This window comes from Narcine bancroftii, chromosome 7 (genome assembly GCF_036971445.1).
Source record: "Narcine bancroftii isolate sNarBan1 chromosome 7, sNarBan1.hap1, whole genome shotgun sequence".
Classification (NCBI taxonomy): Eukaryota; Metazoa; Chordata; class Chondrichthyes; order Torpediniformes; family Narcinidae; genus Narcine; species Narcine bancroftii.
In genome coordinates, this window is record NC_091475.1 from 88611385 (window position 1) to 88623753 (window position 12369).

The window sequence follows — 12369 nt, forward strand, 5'->3', positions numbered from 1 at the left end:
ATGAAATGCAATTTACTTCTCAAGCTCCAAGTATCATCAGAAATAATTTCTATGTTGATGATTGTCTTACATCAGTTGTTTCAGAAAATGAAGCAATAGATCTTTATCAAGATTTTAAAGAGATCTGTAATAAAGGAGGTTTCTTCCTTACAAAATGGATTAGCAGCAGTCAGGATGTGTTATTACTGAGGCAGAAAGAGTAAAGGAGATAAAGCATCTTCATTTGGATTGTGATGTTTTACCTGTTGAAAGAATTTTAGGAGTGCAGTTCAATCATATGTTCAATCTGATGCTTTCCAATTCAAAATTGTTTTGAAAGAATGGTCTTTAACAATGACCTTTAACAAAAAGAGGTATTCTTTCAATCTTAAGCTGAATATACAATTCTTTGGGAATATTGACACTAGTTGTATTAATAGCCAAGAAAATTCTGCAAGAATTGTGCTAAAGAAAACTTGTATGGGATGAAACTATACCAGAATCTATCTCACAAGGTTGGATAAATTGGATTGAGAGTCTTAAAATGTTAGAAAATGTTGAAGTTAACAGATGTTTTAAACCAATAGACTTTGGAATTGCCACATTTCCTCAGCTACCCCATTTTGCTGACACAAGCGAAGGTGGTTTTGGTACCGTCAGTTCTTTAGTAATACGAAATAACCTAGAGCGAGTACATTGTGGATTTGTAATGGGAAAAGCCAGAGTGGCTCCATTAAAATTATTCACCATATCTCGTATGGAATTGACTTCTGTTACCATGGTGAGCAAAATGGACACTATATTAAGAAGAGAATTGCAGATGGAGTTAGCAGACTCTGTGTTTTGGACTGATAGTACATCAGTGTTCAAATATATTAATAACAAGACTACAAGAGTTAATAAAATCAAAAAGGTTTCACATACTAATCAATGGAGATATGTTAAAACAGTGGATAATCCAGTTGATATGCCTTCACGAGGATCAAAGGTTCAATCCTTTCTGAAGAGGACCAACACATGGGTGTCTGATCCTCAATTTCTTTTGGTCTTGATCCCAAGAAGAGTGGCCTCAAAATCCAGAAGATTTAAAAGAAATTTCAATGGAGGATCCTGAAATCCAAAGCACTAATTTAAACATTATTCAATATCTAATGAAAATTATCCAATCACTCAATTAATTTGCTATCACTCTTCATGGATTCATTTGTAAAAGGCAGTAGCATGGATTCTTAGGTTAAAAACTATGCTTTTAAATCATATCAAAAAAGAGAATGTGAAGACTCGAAGGAGCTGTTACCTAACAGTTGATGAGTTGGTGAATGCTGAATTGGAAATGATTTGTTTTTGCCGGAAAAAGGTGTTTGATAATGAGATATCAAAATTGAAGAAGTATCTGAATGTCACAAAAAAAAGTCGTGTTTACAAGCTAAATCCTAATCTTGTAAATGATGTATTGAGAGTAGGAGGAAGATTGGAAAAAAGCAATAATGCCAGAAGAAGTGAAACATCCAATTATATTAGGTAAGGAATTTCATAATATTCGACATATAATGAGAAAATAGGTCATGGTGGTTATAATCATATGTTATCAGAACTGCGCCAGAAATATTGGCTAATTGGTGCTTCAACATTGATCAAAAGAATTATATCAAAATTGCAAATGTGCAAATGCTAAGCCTGGACAACAACAAATGACAGATTTGCCACAAGACAGGGTTTTACCTGATAACCCCTCATTTACATTCATGGGAGTTGATTATTTTAGTCCTTTGCAAGTAAAACTAGGAAGAAGTTTTGAAAAATTATACAGAGCTAATTTTACCTGTTTGACTGTAAGAGCAATTCATATTGAAGCAGCATCATCGCTTGATACAGATACTTTTATCCATGTTCTTCGATGTATTTTTAGCCAGACCTGGTCAAGAAAAAATATTCTTTCGGATAATGGATCTAATTTTATAGGAGCTCAACTAGAGTTGCAAAAAGCAATTCAAAATTGGAATCAACATCATATTCATGATTACTTCAGAAAGAAATTAATTGGATATTTAACCCACCCACAGGATCACATCATCGAGGTGTGTGGAAAAGAATGATTAGACCAATCAGCAAGAAAAATTCTTAATTCCATTTTGAAAAGTCAAATACTGAATGATGACAATATTCAGACAGTTTTGTGTGAAATCGAAGCTATTTTAAATAGTTGTCCAATAACAAAAAATTCTGTCAATTCAAATGACATTGAGGCACTTACACCAAATCCTCTCTTACTTCTTAAATCTAAATCTTTGATGCCTCCAGGTAAAATTTTAAATATATATATATTTATGCAAGACGCAAATGGAAACAAGTGCAATTTATTGAAAATTTATTTTGAAAAAGATAGATTAAAGAATATCTTTTGTTATTTCAAGAACAACAAAAATGGTCTAAAGCAATTTTGTATGTGGAGATTTTGTTCTTATCATGGATAATTCTTCACCAAGAAATTCTTGGTTGCTGGAGAAAATCGTGGACACAGTTCTAGACAAGAAAAGTTTTGTTCGGCAAGTGTGGATTAAAACCAAGTCTGGTTAGTTAACTAGATCTTTTACTAAAACCTTTTTTTTCAAGAAGCTGAAAGTTTTGATTTCTTATCTTATACTTACTATATTTATTTTGTGCATCTGTAATAGTAATTATTGTATTTTAGCCATTAATGTCCATTATAATAATTAGAGACTGGAATGTAAAATTTAAAACCTTGTGTTTTTAACTCTTAATTAATTTTGTGTCTGTCTCTTTAAGAGAACTATTGTTTGCAGTGTTACCATAATGACTATGATGTAATATGTCATAATATCTGCCCAGGCTAACAGCTTGCTCATTATTCAACCAGATGTGAAGGAAGCATGTCACAAGAAGTTTTTCTTTGAATTGTGTATCTCTTTAAAGTGTTTGTATCTCTAGGTTTTTATATCTTTATATATAAAAAATTTATATCTCTATATATCTTTTGTATCATTATTCAGTCAGTACTTCATTATTCATCATTATGAAAGTCTTAATATGAAGCTATGCACTTTATCAATGAAGTAGAACTACATAAAGTAATCACCGCTGAGTTTGATTATTGAATTAAAGAGATCTAAATTCGGGATAATGCAGCTCATGCTTTGGAATGTGATACTTTGAAATTAGGATATATTAAAATAAGGAAAGTTTTGACTATAGAGAAGAGGCCAAGAGAAAGGAAAGATAAAAATTGATTGGGGTAGGACATTGAAGCATAAATAGGCTAATAAGCCTATTTAATCATAAGCTGATCTATTTTCCCACTCAGCCCAACTGCCCAGCTTCATCCCATAACCTTTGATGCCCTGGCTAGTCAAAAACCTATCCATCTCTGCCTTAAATACACCAAGTGACCTGGAAACAAATTCCTCAGATTTACCACCCTTTAACGAAATTCCTCCGCATCTCTTTTCCAGATTTATGCTCTTCAATCCTGAATTTGTGTCCCTTATTTCAATGAGTTCATCCCTCATTCTCCAAAATTCCAATGAGAAAAATCCAATTGCTGTCAAAGGCTCTTTCATTCCGGAATCATCCTATTGAGCCTCCTCTGAACAAACTCCACTGTTAGCACATCCTTTCTTAAATGAGGATCCCAAAATGGCTTGCAATACTCCAAGTGAGGCCTCACCAGTGCCATATGAAGCCTCACATCTCATCCTTGCTCTTATATTCCATTCCTCTTGAAATGAATGCTAGCATTGCATTTGCATTCTTCATCACTGACTCAACTGCAAGTTTATTTTTAGGTTATCCTGCATGAGGACTCCCAGGACCCTTTGCATCTGGGTATTTTCAATTTTCTCCTCAATTAAATAATAGTCTTCCCATTTATTTTCTTTACCAATGTGCATGACCATAAATATTCTGAAATTATATTTCATTTGGCGCTTTTTTTAGACATACAGCACTGTAACAGGCCATTTTAGCCTATGAGTTAGTGACACCTAATTAACCAACACCCCCAGTACATTTTGACAGTGGGTGGATCCCCTGGAGAAAACCCACACTGATGTGGAGAGAACAAACAAACCCAGGTCCCGATCGCTGGCACTGTAAAGGCATTGTGCTGACCCCAAAAGGTTATTGATACTCCATGAATTGGCATGTCATCCTTGCACAGGGGCCATCCAAATCTCTGTGTTATTCCAATTTTAGTATATATGCTGCAAAAGCAAGTTATTCTGCCCATTCTTCTAATCTTTCCAAGTCCTCCTGCAGCCTCCCCATTTCAACACTACTTGCTCCTCCATCTACCTTCATATAATCAGCAAACAAACACAAAGCCATTTGTTCTATTAGCCAAATCATTGATTTACATCATACAAACTGATGTGGAACACCACTAGCAAATGGCAGCCAACCAGAATAACTCTCTGCTTCCTGCCAATCAGCCAACACTCTGGCATGCTAGTAATTTCACTGTTATACCATGGGCTCTTATCTTCTTAAGTAGCCTCATCTGCAGCTACAAATATGATGTGATGATGTTATTGCGAGTTTAATTTCCTAAGTTAGCATATTAAAAGGATAGGAAAGTAAGTGGGGGGGGGGGGGGGGGTGTGGCTCTGCTTGTCAGGAGCAAAATTAAATCATTAGAAACGACAGACATTGGATTAGAAGATATAGAAGCATTACGGGAGTTAAGAAATGAAAAGAGTAAAAAGACACTGTTGACAATTATACTGAGACCTCCAAACAGTTGCTGTGATGTGGACAACAAATTACAACAGCAAATAGAAAAGGAGTGTCAGAAGGGCAATGTTAAGGTAGTCATGGCAGAGTTTCATGTGCAAGTCGATTGGGAAAATCATGGAGCTGTCTCTCTCTCTCAAGAGAGAGAGAATTTGTAGAAGGCCTATGAGATGGCTTTTTAGAGCAGTTTGCTGATGAGCCCAAGAGGGGATTGGATGTGATGGATTGTATGTTGTGTAATTCACCAGAAGTAATTTGACAGTTTAGAGTAATGAAACCATGAGAGGCCACTGATTACAACATCCAAAATTTCCTTTATCTTGTCTACTTGTCAGTTCCTCATAGAATACCAATAGGTTTGTCAAGGAAGATTTTCCCTCATTGAAACTAAGCTGGTGTTGGCCTATCCTGTCATGTGCCCCCAAGTATTCCATGACCTCCTCCTTTACAATAGACTCTGGCATCTTCCCAACCACTGACATCAGACAAACTGACCTATAATTTCCTTTTTGCTGCCTCACTCCCTTCTTGAATAGTGGGGTGATATTTGTGATTTTCCAGTCCTCCGGGACTTTACTAGATCTATTTATTCCTGAAAGATCATTATGAATGCCTTAACAATCTCTGCAGTTACCTCTTTCAGGACCCAAGTGTGAAACCTATCTGGTCCAGGAGACTGATCCACCATTGGACCATTCAGCTTTCTGAGCACCTTCCCCTTGTAATAGTAACTGTATTCATTTTCCTTTCCTGATACCCTTTGATATCTGGCATACTGCTAATGTCTTCCCCAGACTAATGCAAAATGTAGTTGTTCTGCCACTCCTTGTCTCCCATTATTATCTGATTTTCTAACTGCTGTTGAAAACTATTGTCCACATCATGGGTGCTGTTTGGAGGTCTGTGTATAACAGCCAAAAGTGTATTTGTACCCTTGCCATTTCTTAACTCAACCCATGGTGATTTTCTCTCTTCTGATCCTATGTCACCTCTTTCTCATGATTTAAAGTTGTTTATTTTCAACAGAATTACACCACCCCCTCTGTTTACCTGCCTATCCTTTTGATACACTTTATATCCTTGGACACTCAGCACCCAGTGATATCCATCCTTTATTCATGACTCCGTGATTTACATTGTACCTGCCAATCTGTAGCTGAACTACAAAGTCATTCACGTTATTTTTTTTTTGTGCTGCACACATTTAAATACAAATTATTTTTCCCTTTACTGTCACATTTGACTCTGTGTCCCTGTTGCATTGAATACACCCCCGTGGCTGTTATTTTGCCTTATCTGCCTGTCCTTTCCCACAAATTCCCTTCTTTTCATGCCTACTTGTACCCCAACCACCTCTGCATCTTGACTTTGGTTCTCACCACCTTGCAAACTTAGTTTGATCAAACCCCCTCCCCCCCAACCCAATTGTAAAGTTCTCTTCCAAGATATCAGTTCCCCTCTAGTTCAGGTACATCTCTTCCCTAGAAAAAAAGTTCCAATGATTCAAAAACCTTTTGTAAGTGGGTAGCATGGTTAATGTAAAGCTGTTACCGTGCCAATAACTGGGACCTGAGTTCGAATCCCATGCTGTCAGTAAAGAGTTTTATGTTCCCCCCCCACCACCACAACCCCCCCCACCCCATGTCTGCATGGATTGCTCTGGGTTCTTCCCACCATTCAAAACCTACCAGGGGATGTAAATCAATAGGGTGTAATTGGGTGGCACTGGTTCGTGGGCCAAAAGCACCTGTTAATGGGCTGTGAGGTAAAATTTCAATTTTTTATTTTAATTTAAAATTTAAAAAATAAATTAAAACATTTTAACTTGAAACCGTGCCACCTGCACCATCTTTTGTCTGCACTATCATACTTCTCTGACCTTCTCCAGCTCGTGGCACCAGAGATGACCACCTTGGAGGTCCTGCTCTTCAGCCTCTTTCCAATCTCCCTAAGCTTACTTTGCAGGACCTTTACCCTACTCCTGCCTATATGTACCAATATGTTCCATGACCTCTGGCAGCTTAGCCTTCGCCTTAAGAATATTCTGCAGCTGCTCAGAAACATCCTGGACCCAAGCACCTGGGAGGCAATACATTATCCTGCAGTCTCTATTGAGGCTGTAGAATCTCCTTTCTGTTCCCCTGACTATCAAATACCCTATGACTATTGCTCTACTTGACTTCAGCCTTCCCTTCTGAGGCTCAGAGCCAACCATGGTTCTATTGGTCTGGCTGCTGCCTCAACCAAAGAAGTCATCTGTCAGCAGTAACCAAAGGGTATACTTGTTGTTGAGGGAATGACCACAGGGGTACCTTGCACTGTCTGTCTGTCCCTTTTCCCTCTCCTGACTGCTACCTGCCTCCTGCCTTCTAACTGTGATTGCATCCCTGCCACTCCTGAATATCAATGCCACCCCCACACCCCCCCCCCCCACCCCACAGCAGCCTTCTGAATGATTCAGAGTTCATTCAAATGCAGCTCCAATTCCCTTAACATGGTCTGTCAGGAGCTGGAGTTGGGTGCACTTCTTGCAGATGAAGTCATCAGGGATAGTGTTGGCTTCCTTGACTATCTATATACTGCAAGAAGATGTAGACGCTGCCCTGGATGCCATTCCCATTGTCTAATAAAAAGAAAGGAGTTAGAAAAACCTGTCCTTATTTGGCTCAACTTTTACAACTCCACCTTAGCCCCTCTCTCTGAAGCCTATTGAATCAATGCCTTAAATTCCTATTCCTATATTGGGCCACTCACAAAATGGCTGCTCCACTTGACTTACCTTCCTTTTATTGGCTATAGCTAATTAGTCAAAGGGAATATTTGAACAACATCTACATCTCCCATTGATTTTTAAACCTCTCATTTGCCGTCCCCAACAAGACCCGCAAAACACTCTGTTTAAACTCTTCTCCCAACCAGAGTATAGCTCTCTTGGTCTGTGAATTGACTGATCTGCCGCTGAGGAATCCCATCAGCCTCTGCATCCAACATATCATCCTCTGCCATTTCCGCCACCTACTACGTGATCCCAACACGAGAGGCATCTTCCCTGCTCCTCCCCTTTCTGCCTTCCACAAAGACTGCTCCCTCTGTGTCTCCCTCTTCTGCTCCCTTGTTCCCACCATTTGCCCCCTTGGCTCCTATCCCTGGGACAAAAGGAGGTACTCTGCTTGCACCCACATTGCCTCTCTCACCAACTTTTAATGCCCCAAATAATCCTTTCAAGTGAAGCAACATTTCACTTGTGAATCTGCTGGGATCACCTATTCCATCTAGTTCTCCCATTGTGTCTCCTCCACATTGGAGAGACTGGACGCAGACTGGGAGATCACTTGGTTCAGCACCTTGTCTCTGTCCACTGCAATAGCAGGCATCTCCCAGTGGCAACCCATTTCAATTCCCCACCCCATTCACTTGCCGACATGTCCGTCCATGGGCTCATGCACTGCCAGGCTGAGACCACCCACAAATTGGAGGAACAACACCTCATCTTCCATCTGGGCACCCTCCAGCTGGATGGGATTAACATCTCTAGTTTCCATTGGCCCCCTCCTCTGTCTTTCCAACTGTCTCCTTTCCTGTAGCATGCATGCATGCACTCTCTCTCTTTCTCTTCCCTCTGTCTCTTTTACCTCAGCTCTACATTCACAAAGCCAAACCCCACACCACCCTGTGAATCAATCAATTCACACCTTTCCTTTTTCCTGGCCAATGAACACATTTGTCTGTTGGTATGTATTCCTTTCCATGCCATTTCTTTTATTCCAGTGTCTGCCTGCCTTTTCTTATACCCTTAAGGCCTGAAATGTTGGTACTATATCTCGACCACCTATGGATCCTGCAAGACCTGCTGAGTTCCATCAGCATTTCTATGTTTTTATTAGAGAGATGTGTTTGATCCTTTGTGTTGTTTTTTAATTGTCCACAAAACTAAAAGAATCACAATATGACTGTATAATAAATACTCAGTATCTGGCTTTTACACAGAAAAATGTTGGAAATGCTAACATACTGGAGTTGCAAGTTTTCAATGTCATTATATGCTTAGCTTGGATCAGTAATACACATATTAAAATTCTTCTTATTTTCACCACCTACAATATATCATTCACATTGTGAACGTGTAATTTCATTTTACTTGCTTTTTACCTGAAATATTAATAGGTAAATTAATCTATTATAACAAATTAAAATGTTTTTAAGCACAAGAGATGGAATTCAACACTATGGCTTTGAAACATTAGAAATTGCATTAAACAATGGACACATATACGAGGCAGATACAAGAAGAGCTGAATTTTTGTTCAGCTATGGTCACCGTGGAGGATCGGTGAGTAAATTGGTATCAGATCAAAGGGAAAGCTAAATCTACAAATTCTCTGATGACATCAGTGTTGATGGCTAAATAACTAGAAATGATGAGTCAGAATATAGAATGGAGACAGAACAACTGTTTGGGTAGTTCCAGAAGAACAATCTTGTTCTGAATGTCACCAAGAAGCTTATTTTTTTTCAGAAGGACAGAACGAGGGACACATCTCTGTCCATGTTGGTAAGACAGAGGTAGAGAGAGTTAGAACTCTCAAATTCCTTGAACCCCATATTTCAGAAGACTGCTCCTGGAGCCGGCACATCAAGTGAACTGTGAAGAAGGCATACTACTGCCTCCATCTTCTAAGGACTTTGAGGAGAATTGGCATAGTGTTAAATACTCCATCAAACATTGGCAGGTGCACTGTGAAAAGTATACTGACTGAATACATCAGGGCCTGATTTGTTAATTCAAGTGCATAGGAATACAAAAAGCTGCAGAAAATAACAAACCTAGCCATGCCCATTTTTATGTAGTCAGGATAATATGAACTATTTTGTAATTGTGTAAGAATACACCCTTCTCATTGTAGTAACTGTAATGCACCAATGTGAGGCATATGTATATGTAGGTATAAGTGTGCGTGAACAGTTTCCTGAGATGGTGGAAGACATCAGTAAGTAAAGTCGTTTCTGTTATTTGAATTTTGCATCTCTTATTTAAGAAGCCTCCCAAATAACACAGAGACATAACACCCATCACAGCCTCTAAACTCCTATATCTGAGGTCCTGCATCAAAAACATGTTACTAATTAGCCTGCTGTGTGTATTTTGCTTCAGACAGACATGGTCTAATTCATATTTTAGGCAGTTGAAAATAATCTCTTGTTACAATTTGGAAGGAGAACAAATGTACTTTTGGTAACCTGACTAATATTTATTCCTCAATTTAACTCTGAATGGGAGAAGACAGAGTGTGGCAGTGATTGCTTTACAGACTGGAGGCCTGTGATTAGTGGTGTGCCTCAGGGATCAGTTCTGGGACCATTGTTGTTTGTTGTCTCTACAAATGATCTGAATGATAATGTGGGAAATTGAATCATCAAGTTTGCCGAGGGCACTAAGATTGGAGGCATGTGGACAGCAAGGAGGGCTTTCACAGCTTGCAGAGAGATCAGGACCAACTAGGCCAGAAATTTTAATGCACACAAGTGCGAGGTGTTGCATTTTGGAAGGATAAACCAAAGAAGGACATTCATAGTAAATGGTAGGCCACTGAGGAGTGCAGAGGAACAAAGGGATCTGGGAATGCAGATATATAATTCCCTGAAAATGGCATCACAGGTAGACAGGTTGTAAAGAAAGCTTTTGGCATCTTGACCTTCAAAAATCAAAGTGTTGAGTAAAGGAGTTGGGATGCTATGGTAAGGTTGTATAAGACATTGGTGAGCCCAAATTAGGAGTATTATGTGCAGTTCTGGTCGCCAAACTACAGGAAGAATATCAGTAAAGATAGAAAAAGTACAGAGAAGATTTACTTCAAGAGTTGAGTTATAGGGAAAGATTAAACAGGGTAGGACTTTGTTCCTTAGAGTGAAGAAGAATGAGGGGAGATTTGATAGAGGTTTACAAAATTATGTGGGGAATGGACAGAGTAAATGCGAGTAGGCTCTTTGATTGGGAGAGATAAATATGAGAGGATGTGGCTTTTGGGTGAAAAGTTTTAGAGAAAAATTAGGGGGAATTTCTTCACTCAAAGAGTGGTGGGAGTTTGGAATGAGCTGCCATCTGATGTGGTAAATGCAGGCTCATTGTTCTAAGAATAAATTGTATAGACACATGGATGGGAGTGGTCAGGAGGGTTATGGAATGGGTGCAGGTCAGTGAGACTAGAGGCACAGACTAGAATGGCCGAATGGCCTGTTTTCTAAGTCACAAAACCAGACTATCTGGTCATTATCATGCCACTGTTAACAAGACCTTTCTGCTTGTAATTTGACTGTTATATTTCATACCATGCGTAACTACTGAGATCAGGAATTGCAGTTCCTTGGAAACAAAATCAAATACCCATGGCACACATTCATGTGCTCCCTTAAACTACCTCCTGCTCCATAGCAGTCCAATATTTTGAAGCTGAAATATTAATTACATATGCAAGTGGAAAGAAATAAACAAAACACAACTTTAATATCATACTCTTTTAACACTGCATACTGAAATAGATGACAACATTATTCCTGTCTAATTTATTTTCAATATAGTTTCCAACATGGGGCTTATTTTTTCACAGTTCATATAGTCTACTGATTTATGCTAATATCCACAGAAATAACTCCTGCACCCTAGGGCATTGCCAATTTGCAGGTACAGATCCTATCTCTCTCAGCAATCTCTTGTGGAGCAAGCATGTTTGAATTTCTCCCCAGTCATGAAAGATAAATTGATGTTACGAGCAAACTAATTTATCATGCATTCTGTTAACAATTCCTCTCCTATGTTTGCAGATACAGAACTTTCCCATTTCAAAAATCAAACAAGAGCTGGCTTGTTGTTATAGGCTGAGGTACCGCTTAACAGATGCTTATCTTTTTTAATGTCCTGATTGTCAGGGGAATTGGGACAGCGACAGAGAAAAGGAAAAAAAAAATAGAGAAAAGAAATTTAGACGCTGTCAGGTAGTCCCCATAACGAGGAAAGAGGAAAAGAAGAGAGAACATTGTAAATTTGGCTTTCGGCTGAGAGCCTGGTGATATACTGTATAATTCCCATCTGTTTTTTCAGCATGCAAAAGTAAAATCTCAGGTACACAAGGTTGCAATTTCACAATGTAAGGCAGGATTACAGACTTATTGCTTTAATAAGGTCTGCTCTGCATTAATTAATGTCTGCTAATCCTTCTGCTCCATGATTGGGCAAATCCAAGCATTAATAAAGAGAGGGGAGAGAAAAAAAAGTCTTGCATTCATATAGCACCCTATATAAACTTAGGTTGTTGTAAAATGCATTATTGTCAATGACATAATTTTCAAGTGTCATCTCTCTTGCAATGTAAGGAAATAACTGTCAGCTGTACATAGAAAATTTCCATGCATAGCAACGTGACAATGATTAGTCATGTAGCTTTAGTCATTTGATTGAGGGATAATTGTTTGTCAAGTTTTATCTTCTACTTAAAATGTGCTATGGAAGCACTTCCATGGATGGAGGGAAGAATTTTATTTCAGAACCTCCTCCAGAAGTTTCTACAGTATGAGTCACCCTCTGGAATGGGAGATGGAAGTGGAGTTAACTTGAACATTGATGACAGCATGCTGCAAAGATAAACA

The 12369-nt window shown here is 38.6% G+C and overlaps 1 pseudogene; it reads right to left on the reverse strand.

Moving 5' to 3' along the window:
• Positions 1-4110: 4110 nt before the first annotated feature.
• On the reverse strand, positions 4111-4211 carry LOC138740211 (U6 spliceosomal RNA; annotated as a pseudogene).
• Positions 4212-12369: the final 8158 nt, after the last annotated feature.